General features: G+C 40.4%; 1 long non-coding RNA gene across 1 annotated transcript; it reads right to left on the bottom strand.

The window, feature by feature from the left end:
* Positions 1-4,636: 4,636 nt before the first annotated feature.
* Positions 4,637-8,212, bottom strand: LOC134733713 (uncharacterized). The gene is made up of 2 exons (XR_010117343.1): positions 8,023-8,212; positions 4,637-4,777 (listed from the first exon to the last, which is right to left on the bottom strand). It is a non-coding gene; the product is annotated as an uncharacterized lncRNA (long non-coding RNA).
* Positions 8,213-20,500: the final 12,288 nt, after the last annotated feature.

Genomic DNA, 20,500 nt, shown 5'->3' with positions numbered 1-20,500 from the left:
GAAGATATAGCTACTGTCAAGCTTTGGAATTCTATTACTGTAGGAAATAAATCAGTGAATACTAAAGATAAGTACAGAAGTTGAGAAAAATACCAGAAGACTAAAAATAATAATGTGTAATTTTCAAAACAGCAGAGTAAAACTCAATCTATCCAATAGATGTTAGGAAAGGAGGGAAACAGAAGAAACAAAAAGGAAACACATAAAATGGAAGAGATAAATGCAAGAAATAAAAAAAAATAAACCTTTGTGAATTAAGCTCACTTTTAGTAAGAGAGAGACTCAGTATAGATTTTTAAATGATGCAATAGTATAAGGTTCATAGAGAAATACTTAAAATGATAATGTAACAATTCCTGAATTACCTATGTGTAAAAGAAAATGTATGAAAGTTAGAATATTTGTAACAGGTAATGAAAAAGAAAAAAAACAGCTGACCCTAGAATATTTTATTCTGCCTCATTATAACTTTGCTCAATAGCTCACTAGCTCAAAGATTGCCAACTCTGTACTACAGAACTCTTTGTCTCTATCTTGATTGCTCTCAATATGTCCTGCAACACAGTCTAAAACATGATTCACACCTGTTGCTGCTTTTCACAATCGTTATCCATTGCCTATAGGATAGAAGTCCAAGATCACTGTCATGTTTTTCAAAGCCTTTCTTGATTTGTGTTGGCTACTTCCCTATTGCCTCTGTACCCTTGACCCTCCTGTTATCTCTTCTTCATGCTTTGGGATGAAACATATGCACTTTTCTAAATAAAGCATTATAGTTCTCATTTATGTACCTTTGCCTATTTGGATCTTTCTGGCTGGAATTTCCTTCTTCCTTGTTTATCCATCAAGACTTTGAGGAGGTACCACCCTCTCCATGATACTGTCTCCTTTATACTCCTATATTTATATGACATTATATTACATCACATTACATTACTTTGTTGCTTTATCCGTATCCCCTACTAAATTGTAAACTACTGGAAACCACGTGGTCCCAGCCTCCAGCACAGTGCCTGCCATGTGATACAGATTGTTCTCCATGAATAGATGAATCCAAGACAACAAATACAATGTCTCAGGTGCTAGACAGTGTTAGACTCAGACCAAGAGGTAAGAAACAAAAATTTAGGAAATAGGTTCTGCGTACAAACGTTACAATAAATGATTTAGTTAGCTCAAAAAGGAAATTAACATAAACAAGTTATTGTCTGAAATTTAATTGTACTGTATGAGTATTATACTTAGGCAGCACTCTGATGGTGGCATGTGAAAGAAAACCAACTCAAATAAGTTAGTTAAATGTATGGTATATGTAAAAAATATTGGGCTTCTCTCAAATAGCATCGTAAAGGTGAGGCTGCCCCTACAGCTCAGGTTCAGAGGGAACTGGGAAAACTGGGGACATGAATGTAGCCAGCGTTCTGACCGTCTCTTGGTCTACTGGCCTCATCTCTTATATCAGCTTCCCTCTTTCAGCAGGAAAAATGGACAGAGAGGAGCCCTGAGCCTTACAACACATAGTTTTTTTGTCAGAGACATTGATCTTCTTCACTGGTTCCTGTTGAATAAGTCTTGGAGAAGAGCTCTGATAAGTCTTCTGAGTCAGGTGCCCACCCAGGGTGAATCAGTGATAGCTAGGAGGGAAGGGGCCGATAGCCAAAGGTATGAGAAGTGGGGCAGTCTCAATTCGTGACATGCAAAATGAGGTCCTCCAGCATCACCTGGAGCTTATTAGACATAAAGAATCTTGGGCTCCTGAACTTACTGAACCAAAATCTGCATTTTAACTAGCTCCCAAGTGATTCATGTACACACTCAAGTTTAAGAGGCATAGAACACATTAACCAGGAACGACAGTTCTCTATTTTTTCTGAGACTGGGAAAATTAATACTGGTTTTAAGTTGTAGCAAGAGGTGTTTCAAGGAAATGTTTGCAAGATAATCTTGTGTTTAAAACATAGAATACAACAGTACCTTGAAAAGTTTGGGAATTTTCTTTTGGTAGAAATTTTACAGAGAAATATTCACTATTTTTCTCTGGAATAGTTTGTCATATATGCAAAGAAATAGACATTCAAACTTACTTTACTCTCCCATCATTTCTATAATAAATTTATCTATTTTTTTAAACAAATTCACCCCAGACACTAAATACTGGCACCTGAAAATACCTATTTCCATACCAGTGACTTATTTCCTCTTTGGGCCTCACACTAATTATGTTTTCTCCACATGATATTGAGACTCCGTCTCAAAAAAAAAAAAAAAAGAAATAAATAAATAAAATATGAAATAAAGTTAGTAACAAGTTTCTTAAATTTACCAATCCTTTTTTCTAGCTTATTCCAGGTGAAGTCTAGAAAATGCTTTTTAACAGTAAAGAATTTGTTCTTTGGTTGAGTGGAGCAGAAAACATTTTCAAGAATCAACCATTCTTTTTTATCTTCTTTGCATATCAGAGCTTTAAAAAATCAGATTGTGTCTTTGCTATTAGTCAAAACGAAGGTTGATTACAACCGATTCCCAAAGGATTAAAGGACAGTTCCAAAGAATATTGACTTTTTACACAGAATTGTTTATGTCACTTATTGTTGATGAATTAAATTAAAATATGATAGATATTTTTTCTATAGTAGCTTTTTTTTTGGTTAATGGTTTAAATCATTTCGGGTGGTGATTTTTTTTTTTCTTTTAAAACAGAGAACGGGCTGGGTAAGGTGGCTTACACTTGTAGTCACAGCATTTTGGGAAGCTGAGGTGGGAGGATCACTTGAGGCCAGGAGTTCGAGACTAGCCTGGGGCAACATAGCAAGATCCCTGTCTCTATTATTTAAAAAAGAAAAAGATAGAAAAGTGGTAAGAATTTAAAGCATCTAAAACCACTTTTGGGATTCTGATTCAAAGTCTCACTAGGTTCTCAAACCATCTAGCCCACAGTGACAAAGATTAGCAAGATGTCAGTTCTCCTGATTTAATAATCTATTCAGCAGTAAAACAGAACAACAAAACAAAAAACTCCAACTAACTAGACAACTATGTTATGTTAAATTAGCAAATTTGATTGACACACATTATCCAGTGTTAAAACAGAAAAACAAAACAGACAAGCAAGCTAGGCCGTTTAACTACATACTTTAAGTTAGTAATTTTGATGGACGTGCAGTCATAAAAATTCCAAAGTCAATAGCTATGTTCAGAATAGTCCCTTGTAATAGTTCTTCCCTGAATCCATAGGACTTTCCCCTTATTTCCTGGTTCCTGGAAATATAGATAAGGAAGGTACACAGGACATTGAATTAAATACAAAATATTTTCTGCATATGGGACCTTGGCTACACAATAAAAAATTAGATCTATAATGAAAGCATTTAAAATTCTTTTCTGGAAAGTAAAATGCAAGAAAAAAATGGCTAATGTTAGATGTTCATCAGATAAACTAAAATGTTCCTGAAGTTACTTGTACTATTACTCTAGAAGTATTTACGGATTATCTTGTCTGGGTCAATTGCTTTAGTTCTACCTGCCTGCAAATAGAGCTCACTAACACAGTATGACCTTACTCAACTTGTTGAACCACTCTTTGCCTCAGCTTCCTGATTTGTAAATATGGATAATAATATTATTGACCTAGGGTTTCTGTGAAGAAAAATGAGATAATATAGCAGAAGCTTTTAGAGTAGTACTTGACACATGGAAGGTGCTTAGTAAATAGTAGCCGTTCTTAGTATTATTACTAAGCTATAATAAGTATTTTGTTATTATTCTAATTTTGTTATTATTATTCTTGGTTCTAATAAGTATTCTGTTACTGCTATAAGGAAAGTAGTTTTCCACTTCTTTCTTCATCCAGCAAATAATGTCTTGCGAATAGCATTAATATAATTGCGATTGTGTTTCTGGAGTGAGCCTGCTAATGAATTAACCTGAAAATGCTTCTTGGCTATAGGGACTAAAGCTGTTGAACATCTTAGACTTGTACAGTGTTGGGTCAGTTCATGCAACTAAGCTTCTTTCCAGAGGAAATATAATAAACTGATGAAAGAGATTGGCTTCCAGAGTCAGACTAACTCTGATTTACATACTGCTTAAGTCACTTACCAAGTGAGGTTGCAGGCAGATCATTTAGCTCTCAGTCTTAGTTGTCCATCTACACAGACTTTTGATAAGACATTTCTTCCCCTTAGTGGGCTCAGGGTGAGTTTCAAGGGCGTGAGAGACCTGTGTAGTCACTTATGGCCCTGCACTCAAGGGGTCCTGCGCTTGGTTTAATCCTCTGCTTCAGTTGTCTTAAAATTCTTAATAATTTTATCTTTGAACTTGTGTTTTATAAGGGAAGTCTGATAGGACAATAGAGAACGTGTGTAACTAGTGGAGATAGGTGTAATATGTGTATCTGCCTTTCCTTACTGTGCCATTTGCATACAAGTTCCTGATGGCTCATGCACAAAGAATTTGGGTAGACCTAGAGTGCTTGGAAAGTCAGTGAAACTCAAAGTGCCAGATAAGCATGCCATTTCTAGGACTGAGTAAGCAGGTGCCCTGACATCTTGAGACCACACTTTTAGTTCAAACCAGAACTTTCTTCAAACACAGAAAGAAGGCAACAACATTCTAGGAAACATAAAAGACCACACGATTCTACCTATCCTTTTTTATTTGTGTTACTTCCCTGTATTTGCCAATTACTTGTGCTGAAAATGATGACATAGGAGGAAGGAGAAAGATGAGGCAGGTCACAGTTCCTTTTCCTTTCAGTCTTTTCTTATTCATCAGTCAGCTGAAGGTAGAGAGTGTTGGTAGAATGTGAACATATTAAGTGAAACAAAAACACTTGAGCCAGTTTTATGCAGTATTTTCATTGTTTTGACAAAACAAAGTAAGTATGCATGTACAAGCTACAAAATACAAATTGTGTATTCAATATACAAGTTAAAAGTTCTTACATTTGTGTTTAAAACTGGCACCACATAATGTAGATGCATTATGTGGTGAAATTCATGTGGTGAAATTCATATGAATACTTTAGAATTATAATTTTTCTTTACTTAGAACATTAAATGACAAAAAAACAAAACAAAAAAAACACCATGACAAGCTGAGATGCACTATGGAAGAAAGAAAAAAGCTTTATATTTTAGTAACTTTAATTACACTTTTTTCCTGATAAGGCCTTGGTCCTGCATTTTCATTTTGTACTGGGTCCCCAAAATTATGTAATGTGTCCTGTCTTCTTCTGATGAAGTGTAGAGTCCACAGGACCAAGGGGTTGTGACACCCAGTGTGTGTCCTCCCACAGCCCCACATTTCTAGAACATGCATAACATACCCAACATGAAATTCCCTGACAAATGACTCATCCTCCTTCCATGGTCTGTGTATGCCACAACTGACTTGAAGTTCTTCCTAGGGAAGATTGTGACAAAGGTATGTATACTTCCAGGTTGGAAAGATGGACAAAGGATAGCTATTGATGTGGTGTATGGGCTGATGAGGCCACACCCATATGCATGAGGCCCGTTGGGGTTTGGACTGTGGAGTGGAGAAAGATAGGAAGATGGTGAATCATGGCCTATCTGTTCCTGAGGTGTCATGTCCCACCATCACACTAAGAGGTTTCCAAGAATTTTAAATTTGAACCTGGACTTCCAAATCATTATGAAGGTATATTTGTCAAGATAGGAGATAACACATTGTGACAGCTTGTAGGCCTGATTTATAATGTGTGCATATTTAGACACGTGGTATCTGGATCTACATTTGTCCTCTTGCCTCAGGACACTCAAATATTAGTGGAGGACCTAGACGTGACCATGTGAAGCACTTAGTGCCTGGCACTCAGTAAAACAGGACAAAACAAAACAAAAAACCCAGGAAATGGTAGCTGTTATCATTATCAGATAAAATAATTAATGATAATGGTAATAATATCACACCATTTTCTTCTCTGTCAAGGCCCTGAGTTTTGCTCACCTCTCCCTCCTGCTGCACTTTCCCCCCCCGAGTTGGTGTGATGATGGTGGTAGTATTTTGCTTTCCAACCCTCAGATTAGTGTCTGAGGAGGGAGACCTTTCTCTACATGGACTGGCTGCCTTGATCCTTAAAGTGCTGCCTGGGGTCCCACTTCCACGCCCTACCAGTAGGAGTAGTGCATTCCTGTGCCTGCCTGAATCACACATGAACTCAATGTGCCCTCTGGAGTTTGATTTGTGCTGTCCATTTTACAGGTCATCACTATTTTTTAGTCTCCCCTCCCCCTTAAGAATTCTGAGCTTCTTTGAAATTTAGGAAAAGCTTTATCTCTAGAAAACAGCTAAAATAGGTTAGGAAGAACCATTTAACATGTTTTCCTTTTGGCATGTGGGTTCAGGAACTGAGTTAAATAGATTTTTCTCAATTACAATAACTGTGCATTGCTTAGGCTTTTTAATTGAATGACTTTCTTGTCCTCTTTATTTAGTTCTTACCTGGGTTGTTAGATTTGACCGTCTATGTGAAATTTTACTGTAAGCCTCCTTGAACACTGCTTTGTTGATTTGTCTTCTCTTTCTTAGTTTAATGAATCACTCTAACAAATTTTTTTGGGAAAGATTTTGGCGTTTCTTTAAAAGTCTGAAACCATGTAGAATTACTTGGAGGCAATGAAAATCTATCGAGGCCGTATGTCAGGTGTATTTTTAAAGTATAATTTAAAGATTATAGTGTTTATATTTTCTTTATTTTTGATATTGTTCTGGGCAATGATTTTTGTGGATTTGACTCCAAAAGCTCAGGCAACAAAACCAAAGACAAATGGTATTACATCAAACAAAAAAGCTCCTGCACAGCAAAGGAAACAAATAACAGAGTGAATAGGCAACCTGTGAAACGGGAGGAAATATTTGTTAAGCCATACATCTAATAAAGAGGGAATATCTAAAATATATAAGGAACTCAAACAACTCAATAACAAGAAAATGACCTGATTAAAAAATAAGCAAAGGGCCTAAATAGACATTTCTCAGAAGAGGATGTATTAGTCAGGGTTCTCTAGAGGGACAGAATTAATGGAATATATAAAGGGGATTTTATTAAGTATTAACTCACACGATCACAAGGCCCCACAATAGGCCATCTGCAGGCTGAGTAGCAAGGAGAGCCAGTCTGATTTCCAAAACTGAAGAACTTTGAGTATGATGTTCAGGGGCAGGAAGCATCCAGCACGGGAGAAAGACGTAGGCTGAGAGGCTAGGCCAGTCTTTCTTTTTACATTTTTCTGCCTGCTTATATTCTAGCTGCACTGGCAGCTGATTAGATCATGCCCACCCAGATTAAGGGTGGGTCTGCCTTTCCCAGCCCACTGACTCAAATGTTAATCCCCTTTGGCAACATCCTCAAGGACACACCCAGGATCAATACTTTGTATCCTTCAATTGAATCAAGTTGACACTCAATATTAACCATCCCTTGTCAACTTGAACCCATACACATCTCCTAAGATCACACATAATCTTCAAATAAAGACAATAAGGTCATAATTACGCTTAACGTAATACAACTGTCCTTCATACAACCAAAATGCACCAATCCCCAACCCAAATACATAAAGTTAACGATACTTAAATGCTAGTGTGAAGTCAATAAATCTTATGTCACATGATAAAGGAGAAAGGAAGAAAAATTAAGATATTTTCTTGGTACAAGTGTGTACATGTACAAACATGTTTTTAACAAAAGAAGGAGGAAATACTCATGACAATTACAGTCCTCGTTTCTACAGCTGGTCCTGTCATGGTAGCTGATACCAATGACTACCTTGTTCTACTACCCATTTTGTATCCCATTTGCCTTCAGCAAGCACCTCAGCAGGCCATGGTTTTTTCCCTGTTGGAGTGACCCAACCCTTCATTCCTGAAGGTCCTGGGCCATTTGTAGTCCTGCCTGGATTGGGCTGTTGTAGTTTCCCATTACCTTAATCACAGGGCATGGTAATACTAAGAGACGCCCTAATGGATCTCCTGTATTCCATTCATATTCTTCCTTACCTCCATTGTGGAGTAGTAGACTAATTTCATTATGGTAGTCCTGGTCAATCACCCCAGCCAACACTGTAATTCCGTCCTTAGCCTGTTGACTGAAAGGGAGGAGAAGCCCAAAGTGTCCAGGTGGAAATCTTAACTTCCAGTATAATGGATTGTTGTGTCTTTTGGTCGCAGCATTCCTCCCTCTGGAACTAAGACCTCTAGGCAAGCAGAACACAATGTCATGGGACAAGGAAGCAAAAATTTTGCTAGTGAATCACTAGGCGTGATGGTGAGTGGTGCTACTTCCACTTCCACCCCTTGATTCCTGGACCCATGAATCCTGGCTATGGGAGAAACAGTACCATATACTGGACGCTGATTCAGAGCATCCATGGCCTTCTGGAGAACTTTGCCTCAGCCCTGCAAAGTATTGTCACCTAGTTGGCTTTGTAACTGTGACTTCAAAAGGCCATTCCACCATTCTATCAATCCAGCTGCTTCAGAATGTTGGGGAACATGCTAAGACCAGTGAATTTCATGAGCATGAGCCCACTGCCACACTTCTTTGGCCATAAAGTGAGTGCCTTGGTCAGATGCAATGCTGTGTGGAATACCATGATGGTGAATAAGGCATTCTGTGAGTCCACGGATGCAGTCTTGGCAAAAGCAGTTCGTGTAGGATAGGCAAACCCATATCCGGAGTAAATGTCTATTCCGGATAGACACTTATTCTATCCAGTGAGGAAAAACCTCTGCTCTTTCCATGATAAAAGAGGTCCAATATAATCAATCTGCCACCAGGTAGCTGGCTGATCACCCCAAGGAATGGTGCCATATGGAGGGCTCAGTGTTGGTCTCTTCTGCTGGCAAATTGGGCACTCAGCAGTGGCCATAGCCAGGTCAGCCTTGGTGAATGGAAGTCCATGTTGCTGAGCCCATGAGTAACCTCCATCCCTACCACCATGGCCACTTTGTTCGTGGGTCCATTGGGCAATGACAGAAGTGGCTGGGGAAAGAGGCTGAGTGGTGTCCACAGAATGGGTCACCTGGTCCACTTGATTATTAAAATCCTCCTCTGCTGAGGTCACCTGTTGCTGAGCACTCACATGGGATACAAATACCTTCACAGTTTTTGACCACTCAGAGAGGTCCATCCACATGCCTCTTCCCCATATTTGTCACCAATTTTCCAATCATGCTTCTCCCAAGTCCCTGACCATCCAGCCAAACCATTGGCTACAGCCCATGAATCAGTATATAATTGCACATCTGGCCATTTCTAATTTCATGCAAAGTGCACAACAAGGTGCACTGCTGGAAGTTCTGCCTACTGGGAAGATTTCCCTTCACTGCTGTCTTTCAAGGATGTCCTAGAAAGGGGCTGTATTGCTGCAGCTCTCCACTTTCGGGTGGTTTCTGTGTATCGTGCAGAACCATCTGTGAACCAGGCCCTAGTCTTCTCTTCCTCTGTAAGTTGACCATAGGGAACTCCCCATGAGGCCATCAGTGCAGGCTGAAGAAGAGAAGGCAGGGTGGCAGGAGCAGAGACCATGGGCATTTGAGCCACTTCCTCATGTAACTTACTTGTGCCTTCAGGACCTGCTTGGGCCAGATCACATTATATACCACTCCCATTTGATGATGGAATGCTGCTGTGCACGACCCACTTTATAACTAGATGGATCAGAAAGCACTCAGTTCATGATAGGCAGTTCAGGGAGCATGGTGACTTCATGACCTATAGTCAAATATTCAGTTTCCACCAAAGCCTAGTAATGGGCCAAGAGCTGTCTCTCAAAAGAAGAGTAGTTACCTGCAAAAGATGGCAGGGCCTTGCTCCAAAATCCTAGCTGTGATTCACCTATGGGGACCTGCCAAAGGCTCCCAACAGTATCCCTATCTGCCACTGACACCTCAAGCACCATTGGATTTGCTGGGTCATATGGCCCAAGTGGCAGAGCAGCTTGCACAGCAGCCTGGATCTGTTGCAGAGCCCTCTGTTCTGGACCCCACTCAAAACTGGCAGTCTTTTGGGTCACTCAATAAATGGGCTGAAGTAACACAGAAGACATACAAATAGTCAACAATACATGAAAAAAATGTTCAATGTCAGTAATTACTGGGGAAATGCAAATTAAAACCACAATGAGATATAACTTAACACTATCAGAATGGCAATTATAATAAAGACAGTAAATAGTTGTTGGCGAGGATGTAGAGAATCGGGAAGCTAGCATACTGTTGGTGGGAATGTAAGCTAAGACAGCCATTATGGAAAACAGTATAGAGGTCTCTCAAAAGACTAAATTATCATATAATCCACAATTCCTCTTCTGGGTATATATCCAAAAGTTTTAAAATCACTATGTTGAAGAAATATTTGTGCTTCCATGTTCATTACAGCATCAGTCACAATAGCCAAGTTATGGAATCAATCTAAGTGTCCATCCATATATAGAACATTTTCTTTATCCATCTGTTTGGATGATTGTATGTGTATCTGTATATGCATATATATACAGGTATATATATATATATATATATATATATATATACACACACCCCCACACCACATATCTATATATTTACACAATAGAATACTATTCAGCCTTAAAAAAAGAGATCATGTTGTGACATGGATGAACCAGAAGGACATTATTCTAAGTGAATAAGCCAGGTACAAAAGACAAATGCCATATGTTCTCACTTATATGTGGAAGCTAAAAAAATGGAATACATAGAAGCAGAGAGTAGAATGGGGATTAACAGAGGCTGGAGAGTTAGGGGAATGGGGAGATGTTGGTCAAAGTATATAATGTTTCAGCCAGACAGGAGGAATAAATGATAAGAATTTGAGGTGATGGATTTCTTAACTAACTGGATTCAATCATTCCATATTGTGTGTACATATATATATATATATATATATATATATATATATCAGAATCATTTTATACCTCATAAAATATATACAATTATAACTTGCCAATATCCAACAAAAAATTAATTAAAAAATAATTCAATCCCTAGAGGAATTCCAGAGTATACCTGGAAGTAGATTTTGCCCAGCATGACTAATTCCAAGATATAGTAATATTTGGAGAAATCGAGGTTTGATTAGGGTTATTTTGCTTCATTTCTTTCTCTTGCTTTTCTCTTCTCATTTTGTACATATACCCAGACATCATGAAAGTAAAAGGATCACTTTCTCTGGCAGATACCACATGTGGATTAGGTATGCAAAGCATGAGTTCCTATAATATGTGCTTCCCCTGAAATAGACCCTACATACTGTGCATTGCTTTGTTTGTTTGTTTAACTTTTATTTTAGGTTTGGGGGTACATGTGAAGGTTCGTTACATAGGTAAACTTGTGTCATGAGGGTTTGTTGTACAGATTATTTCATCACCCAGGTATAAAGACCAGAGGACAATAGTTATTTTTTCTTCTCTTCTCCCTCCTCCCACCCTCCATCCTCAAGTAGGCCACAGTGTCTGTTGTTCTCTACTTTATGTTCATGAGTTCTCATCATTTAGCTCCCACTTATAAGTGAGAACATGTGGTCTTTGGTTTTCTGTTCCTGCATTAGTTTGCTAAGGATAATAGCCTCCAACTCCATCCATGTTCCCACAAAAGACAGGATCTTGTTCTTTTTTATGGCTGCATAGTATTCCATGGTGTATATGCACCACATTTTCTTTATCCAATCTATAATTGACAAGAATTTAGGTGGATTCCATGTCTTTGCTATTGTGAATAGTGGTGCAGTTAACATTCACATGTGTGTGTCTTTATGGTAGAATGATTTCTATTTCTCTGAGTAAATACCCAGTAATGGGTTTGCTGGGTCAAATGTAGTTCTGCTTTTAGATCTTTGAGGAATCACCATACTGCTTTCCACAATGGTTGAACTAATTTACACTCCCACCAACAGTGTATAAGTGTCCCCTTTTCTCTGCAACTTTGCCAGCATCTGTTATTTTTTGACTTTTTAAAAATAGCCATTCTGACTGATGTGAGGTGGTATCTCATTGTGGTTTTGATTTACGTTTCTCTAATAATTAGTGATGTTGGACATTTTTTCATATGCTTGTTGGCTGCATGTATGTCTTCTTTTGAGAAGTGTCTGTTTATGTTCTTTGCCCACTTTTTAATGGGGTTGTTTTTCTCTTGTAAATTTAAGTTCCTTATAGATCTGTGCACTGTTAAGTGCCTGTTTGCGTGATTGTACTTTAGTTGGCAGAAACCATATAGCTTATTACCCATTGTAAACTTAGTGTCTAACATGGAACTTGGGATACGATGTGGGCACTTTAAAAATATTTGCTGAATAGATAAATGAATGTCTCAAGCACACAGACAACATGCTTAATGCAAAGCTAAAGGATTTCAGGGCAGTTGTGTTAAGAGGTGGAAGTTGAAGGAATTGTCAAAGGAGGACTTGAAGTGACATCCCAAGGCATACAGGGGCCATATAAAGAAAAAGATAATGGACTAGGTAAAAAGAAACAATCAAGTGATGAGAGTCATCATGAAATTACAACGTCAGTTCAGTGGGGCAGGAAGTGAACAGCATGGAGGGTTAGGAGGTTGTGTCCAGAATAGGATACTGGATTTTAAGATTTCACAGGTGCAGTTGTTTCAGGTCATTACTAGGTCAAAGTGTGGTCTTAGCAAGACTTGCTCAAACCATATGGAATTGCCAATATTCAAATTTTTTACTTATAAAAATACACTTTTATTATTCAAACCAACAGTTTGCTAAATTTTAGTGGAGGTGGGGTGACGATCAAGGAATTTTGAGGCTGAGATATGAATTGACTCATTGATATAGATTCTGAGACCTCTCAGAGTGATTTTAAGAGGTGAGGGGGGAAGAGAGTTGTGCCTAGCTTGGGTGAGGGTGGTAGATAACAGTGAAGAGAAGGGATAAAAAACAGCGTAGATCAATGACATAGGATGGAAGCTTTAAACAAATCACATTAGATCATAGGGGTAACAGCCTAGCCTGGAAGTTGCAAAGGGGAGCTTGGAGAATATTTCTCCCTACCCTGTTTTGATGCTGGATACTTGGATATTAAGAGAAGTACCAACGTCTGGGACAGATTTACTGGATTTACTCACTCACTTAATTGACTTATCAGAAACTAAGGTCATTGTGGGTCAATGATAGCATAAGGCAAAAATTTGACTTATTTTATCGCCTATGACAATACAGATCCATTTTGCAATAAACTTTCCTATAACCCAGAGTGCATAAGACTGTTTTTTCTTTGTTGTTCTCTACTTTCTATCTTATCTACATGCTAACATTTATCTCTTCTTCTCCAAAGTCACATGGTATGCATCTCTGGTTTACTACCATATCCCATGCTACATTTCACTGAGTTCACCCAAATGGGAAATTAAAATCTCAGTGAGTGACTTATTGGAAAATTTCCAGGCGAAACCTATGGCAACCATGTTCTGCGAAGTTGGGACCTCAGGCTCATTTGTCACAAAGTGGCCTTCTCATCATGTATGTGCTTGGTTTGGTTTTGTAACATTCAGAAGAGGACCCCAAACTGATGCTTGCAGAGCTCATAGCTTGCAGTGAACGCCAAGAATGAGTTCTCAGACGATTCTAGCTGAGTGGAGCGGGGGACCACTCTTCCGAGAGAGTGTCACCTCAGAATCCATCCGCCAAGTATTTATTGAAAGGGCTTGTTACACTACAAACATCCACTAGATGGCCTTTTGAGGTCGGGTGGTGAGGGACCTATGGCCTTGTAAAAGCACTCAAACCACATTCTCAGGAGGCTGTTTTCAGCGTTCCTTATGACACACTCCATTCCTTGTCCTGTTTTCAGGGTCAAGGAGTTACATTTCCATGCACAAATAACATACACACTGTGCCTCCGTCTTTTTCCATGCCCCTACCTCAGATGCCTTGTACACAAGCTTGAATGTGTTGCCATGCACCCCCGACGTCTTCCCCTTCTTTAATTCTTAGATCATGCTGGTCATCCAATGCAAGGCAACCTACTATAGTTCTTCCCTGGTCGTCGATGCGCTGGGTAGCAGCAGAGAGCCATCTGCAGATGTCTAGCAAACAGATACAAGAAAGAATAACTATAGCGGCCATCACCCAGATGTGCATGTTTAACCCAGACAACCAAGTGTTTGGGTTTAACCATTGAAAGCCTTCTTGAAATTGCAGAAGGGTACTTGTTTGTGATTGCTGTGACCGTTCTTCAAGTTGTTTCTTTAACTCACACTTAGGAGTAGAAACTTGAGAAGACAAATGGTCGCGATAAGCCCCTTGCAGATGTGTGTTCACTCTCTCCCAAGCATATTGGGAGCTATTATACGGCAGAAGTGTGACACAGATAGAATTATATTGCCAATCACAGTGTAAATTTTGATGGGTAATGAATGCCTGCTGCTGATTCTCTAGCTATTTAACAGTGGCTTTAAGAGCCTCCAGGCGAGACAGAATAGTTTTATCAATATTTACCCGTTCTTGAAATTCATGGGTTACATTATATACAATGTGGTTCACCACTGAGGCTGTGTGAATAGATGCTGTCAGAGAAACAGCCACAGTAGCGGCAGTTGCTAATATAATAATAGCTGAGACTACAAAGCAATTAAAGTGGCCAGAAATCTTTTTTTCTGAGTATGAGACAGTGCTTTTCTAAATAGCTGCAGAGTGGAATCTCCTTCCCAGCTCCTGGTTAAATTTATGGGCAGCCACAATTCTGCATGCCATTTTACAGTCATGACACAGGTTATATTCAACTGTGTAATGTTTTGATGAGACAAGCATGTAGCATACCAACTACTGGAAGAGACTTTAATACTGTAAAAGGATTGATTCTGCTCTATGTTAGGAACACCTTGCCCAAACAAAAGTATATAGGGGTGCATAGTACAAATCAGGACTGTGTCAGTGACATTATTATGCAAAAAGAGGGTATAGTTGCCACCGCTAGTAATACTCACCATGTTAAAGAACCCATTCAATAAAAGGAAGTCCTGGTCTCCAAATTTCGGTATGAGCAGGGCTTAAAGCTTGTTTCCCTCTTAGTTATAATATTGGTCCTGAAAGCCCATACTCTGACCAGGTGACAAAACTATTGGGAGGACTCCAAATCCAATAGTCTGATTGGCACACATAAGATAACCATGGGGACTCCATTATCAAACAGAGGCCCTTGATATGGTGCAGGCTGTCTGCGTGGTGAACACTGGACGACCTCAAACTTATATTGCCAGTCTCTACTCAGACGGCATATAGGAAGATCAGGCCCTTTGTAGCTTCATTAGAGACCTCAGTAAGATTAGTGGTAACAGCAGAAATAAAGGTCAAGTTTGCAAGCTTAGTATCCCTTTTGGACTGATGGTAAAGATACTCCTGAAGAATGAGAGGAACACACTTATCATGTGCTATTGTGGAAAAACAAATAGGGGGTTGCTGGACAATAAAATCAAGGAGTAATTAAGTTTAATCCATCCCAAATTTTCAGTTAAGGGGTAAGACAGGAGCATCCATCGACCTCCTATCCAAGAAGTAGCATTAGATGACAAAGGCGGGCCAGCATCCCACCACATAATAACATTAAAAACATGGGGATTTAGAACATGACTCCAATAAACATGTTCTTGAGCTGATCCCACTTGGAAAAGGATAAGAATTACCAGCCACCCCAACATCCATGTCTGTCTTACTTTCTCAGAAGTTTCCCCAGTTACCACCAGATACATAAGAAACGGATTCTCTGCAGTTGCATGGGCTTCCACGGCTGCAAGCAGGATAGATGCCTGTTGATCCAATCTCTTTAGCTGTCCCCAGGTAATGTTAGGTGACTTCTGAGTCATCATCGTCATTGTTGGTTGATTCTCTGACAGTTCCTATTCTCAAGAACAGAGCCCCATATTCCCCCTTTTTTGTTTATTAAGATATATTTTAAGAGTTTGATGAACTTATTTGACAATGGCCTGACTGGCTGAGTTAGAAGGAATACCAGTTTTGTGTTGTATGTGCCAAAGTTGCAATGCATATGCAAACTGAGCACTAAGATAGCAAGGTCCATTATCAGTTATTATAGTGTGTGGAAAGCTTAGAGTCATAATAGAGTTAAACAAATGAGCAAATGCATCTTTAGTTTTTTTCTCCAGTCTGGGGGGTAGCATGTATCAGGCCTGTATAAGTATCCACGGTAACATGGAGAAATTTAAAACTTCCAAAGGATGGATACTGAGTAACATCAGTTTGCCAGATAGTATTAGCCACCAGACCTCGTAGGTTAGCACCAAGCCCTAAGGAAAAAGGAGAAAGAGAATGCTGTTGGCAATCAGGACAGTTTTAATAATCATTAAAGCTGTGGTTATTAAATCACATATTATTATGTGAGCTTAAGCAAGTGTCAAATGAAACTGTTGTTTAAGACTACGGGCATTCTGATGGAAAACAGCATGATCAGCTTGAGCTCAGAAAAAAGCAGGAGAATCTGCAAACCACATCTGTGGTTGTACCAGAGCATCAGCTCAAGCGTTCCCTTCTGACAAGGGACCAGATAGCCCAGAATGAGAGCGAATATGTGTGATGTAAAGAGGGTGATGACTGGCACAGAGGAGTCTTGCGCTGCAAGAAACAAAGCTAGTAGGGGTTCATTAGTAATGCCCTTCACATGTGCAAGATCTAAATGAGTAATACTATACACCACCTAAGTGGAATCACTAACTATATTTATGTCTTGGTGAGGAAAAGTTTGTAAGGCCAATATCAGGGCACCTAACTCTGCCTGTTGTGTAGTTTTTAAAATGCTCCTGGATTCTGTGCTGCCTGTTTTGCATGGCATCTTGCCACACTATAGCTGCTTTTCCAGTTTTTCCTGAACCATCTGTAAAGAGAGTGATGGCATGAAGTAAAGGCTCAGAGACAACAATAGATACAAATTTCACAGGCACAGTTTGTAAAAAGTTCAGGAGCTTAGAGGCTGGTCAATGGAAGCTGATATTACGAATAAAGTCAGCCATTGCTACTTGCCAATCAAGATCACGAGCTAAGAGAGTATGAAATTGTTCCTTGCTTAAAGGTAGGAAAAGAGTAGCAGGGTCATATCCTGACAGCTGGATGCAACATTGGTGTCCCTTTATGAGAAGAGAAGCTATTAAATCTGTAGTCTTTTGTATATGTTTAGAGGGATTATGAGGCAGGTACATAACAGATGTAAAATACAGAAATGGCAAAAGGTAAAGCCTACCTGTTAAACTAAGGCATGGAAGCAATGGATATTTTAAATGATTTTTACTATATTTTGGCCCTTGAAAGTCATTAGAATGTGACTGCAAGTAGCCAGCATAATAAACCTGCATTGAGTTAGCTTAAGTATGTAAAAAACAAAAACAAAAACAAAAAAAAACCCCAAAAAACTTTTAAAAAGGTCATTTGGTGTTGGCCATTTTCCTGCATCAGCCTTTAGATGGACTGTCTTAGAAGTGAGCTTGGGAAAGTAGGGCTGTGGCCAGTTTCTTTTTATTCGTTCTGGGCTCCTTAGGCAGCTTCTGTTTTTAATAGCTTGCCACTTGTTGCTGCCCTTACTCTGAAAGAAAGGAAGACTACAAGTGGCAGTAAGAGGCCAAAGAATGACCGGGTGGTAAAGTGTGTGTGTAAGCGCAGAGGCTGGAGGCAAGAAGGTAACAGGCTGGGAGAAAACCACTCCGCTTATCTTCTAGGCCACCTACGCCTGAAGCCAACCCTGTTAGGTAAGGTACTGAAAATAGACTGGGCTTTTTATTATTTTTACCACCCTCAAGCAGAGAGGCTCAGGGGAGGAGCAGATAGGCAGCACAGGATCTGCTTTGAAGTTTCTTAGCTCCAGTGTTTTTAAACATTTTATAAAAAAGCGAAACAAACATTCCTTACTGCTGCGTCTATCTTCTGAGGATGACAGCAGCTGGCAGAGCTCATCCACCTCAGCCTAGTAAGCATTTACCATATGGCTGTGGGAAAGCGTCCCTTATTAGCGGGCTCCTCCCCCAGGGCTCTGTACTCTAGGCTCCTCCGCACTCCTTTGCCCACCTTAGGCTAGTAAGGTCGGGGTGCACATGGACTGTTTCTTAGCCCTTTCCCTAGGGGGCCAAGGAAGACAAGGAATTGCTTGTCAACTAAGACATGCGAGGGGTGGCAGGGAAGGGCAGAAGTAGGAAAAGCAGCAGCACGGCAAGCAGCAGGCCACTTCCTGGGCACAGTTACTAAGGCACGTGACCATGGTGAGGAGGATACTCAGGACCGGGCTGGAGCTGCCTGCAGCCACCTGGGGACTCGGTTTGTGCCTCTCGGCCTCCCCTCCGTCACCACAAACCCAGAAAGGGGCAACCTGCCCAGACTGCCAGTGACTAAATGGGCACTCCATAGCATCTTAGCAACTCTCCTGCCCCAGGCCTCTGTGGGCAGCAAGAAAGCCAGAGCTATCTAGGATAAAACCCAGGAGGCAGCATGTAAGTTCCCCTTATACTCCAGGGAAACAGAAAACCGACAAGGCCAGAGAGGCTGATGCTGGAAGTAGGAAATGAGAACTTGCATATTAGGAAGACAATCATAACCAGCAACTTTCCTTCCCTCTTGGAGGCACCCCCTCCAGCAGGGAAGTTTGTCAAGGAGAAGCGGACACCCGATCATACAGATGTTCGCAGACCGGGGGTCTTATCTAAGAACCGTCCCTTGGGCAGTCTCCAATCTCCTTAAGGGGGATGGGAGGCGCTGTTGGCCGAACGGGGCCAGCAAATGCAGGTCCGTTTAAGGGTGGAGGAAAGGAGGGCAATGGCTTTTCTATAGGGGGAGGAAAAGGCTCTGGTCCGTCCTTATCCTCACTAGAAAAAATATCCTGCTCATGTCCTACGGAAGGGAATGAAGTAGAGAGAGGAGCACCCCCTGCTGTTCTGGTTTCTGTTTTTCCTCACTAGAAAAAAATCTCTTATTCCCCATAGAAGGGAATGAAGAGGGGAGAGGAATCTCTCCCTTTAAATCTTCTGAATTCCTTTCAGGTGGAGATAATGGGCGGTCTGACTCACCGCAATCTGGCAGATAAAGAGGATACAACGCAGAGCTTACCAGCGCCCAGGTGGTCAAAATAGTAACATTTGCTCATATCCTCTTTTCAGGCAGCGACCTACCTGCTGCCGTAACTCTAAATCTAAGGTTCCTTGATCAGGAAACCAAGGGCATCCCTGCCGAATTAAAAGCATAGGCTTGTGTAGAGCTCCAGGCCTTACAGTGCACTGGATAGTCTTAAGTAGCTGTTGCACTGTTTTAAAAAATACTTTCTGTTCTTTGGTCATTTCCTGACCCATGATAACCCAACCCTTGGTATTTTACGCGTGGGTCCCGTCCTCCTAATGGGAATCAGGACTGTCCCTTACTGGGATTCCCCAAAAATTAATGAGTTTTCCTCCTTCACGTGTAACTTCAAGGCGATCACTTCGGGCGCACCACTTGTAGAGCTTATAGCTTGCAGTGAAGGCCGAGAATGAGTTCTCAGACAATTCCAGCTGAGCGGAGCAGGGGACCATTCTTCTGAGACAGTGTCACCCCAGAATCCATCCCGCCAAATATTTATTGAAAGGGCTTGTTAAACTACAAACATCCACTAGATGGCCTTTTGAGGTCGGGTCGTTAGACACCTGTGGCCTTGTAAAAGCACTCAAACCACATTCTCAGGAGGCTGTTTTCAGCGTTCCTTATGACACACTCCACTCCTTGTCCTGTTTTCAGGGTCAAGGAATTACATTTCCATGCCCAAATAACATACACACAGTGCCTCCGTCTTTTTCCATGCCCCGACCTCAAATGCCTTGTACACAAGCTTGAATATGTTGCCATGCACCCCCAACAACCCTCTGCCCATTTGGCTGGCAAAGCAACTGGTTGTGCCCTCAATAAACAGTACTGACTTTGGGAACATCAGGGTCTTCCTAGTCTTGGAACTCTCTACTGTTCAGTTTTTATAACAAATTTATATGTAAGAAATACGGGTCCTAGAAAACAGCCTGAATGACATGCAATCCATTCACTCCAAATTTTACCTCTGGGGCAAGCTCAAGAGCTAATTGCTAGGCCTGCATTTTTTGGGTCCCTGTATAATTGCCTTTCCTGAACAATGCTGTGGTGTTACTCCTTTGGCTTATAGTGAAGAATGTAATTAGCCCTATATTAAACTTGTTGTTATGATTACTATACGGATGCTGCTTTGGCTGCAGCCCTTAACATCACAGTGCCCTAATAAACTGAGGATCCGTAGATAAAACTTCTTGTGGGTCTTATGACTAGGAAAAGCCATGCTTCTCCTGAGCTGCTTCTGGCTTGCTTTTCACTATAGACTCTGTTAATCTTGTTACTATATACACCTCATTTGTCCTACCTACTTGTCACAAAGTGAAATATGTGACTTGGCTGTAGCAATTGTACAGAACATTATATTATGCATTTGATGTGGTGGTTTTTCCTCTAGTTCTT

This window comes from Symphalangus syndactylus, chromosome 12, assembly GCF_028878055.3.
Source record: "Symphalangus syndactylus isolate Jambi chromosome 12, NHGRI_mSymSyn1-v2.1_pri, whole genome shotgun sequence".
NCBI lineage: Eukaryota > Metazoa > Chordata > Mammalia > Primates > Hylobatidae > Symphalangus > Symphalangus syndactylus.
This window is presented reverse-complemented; position numbering and strand designations above follow the sequence as displayed.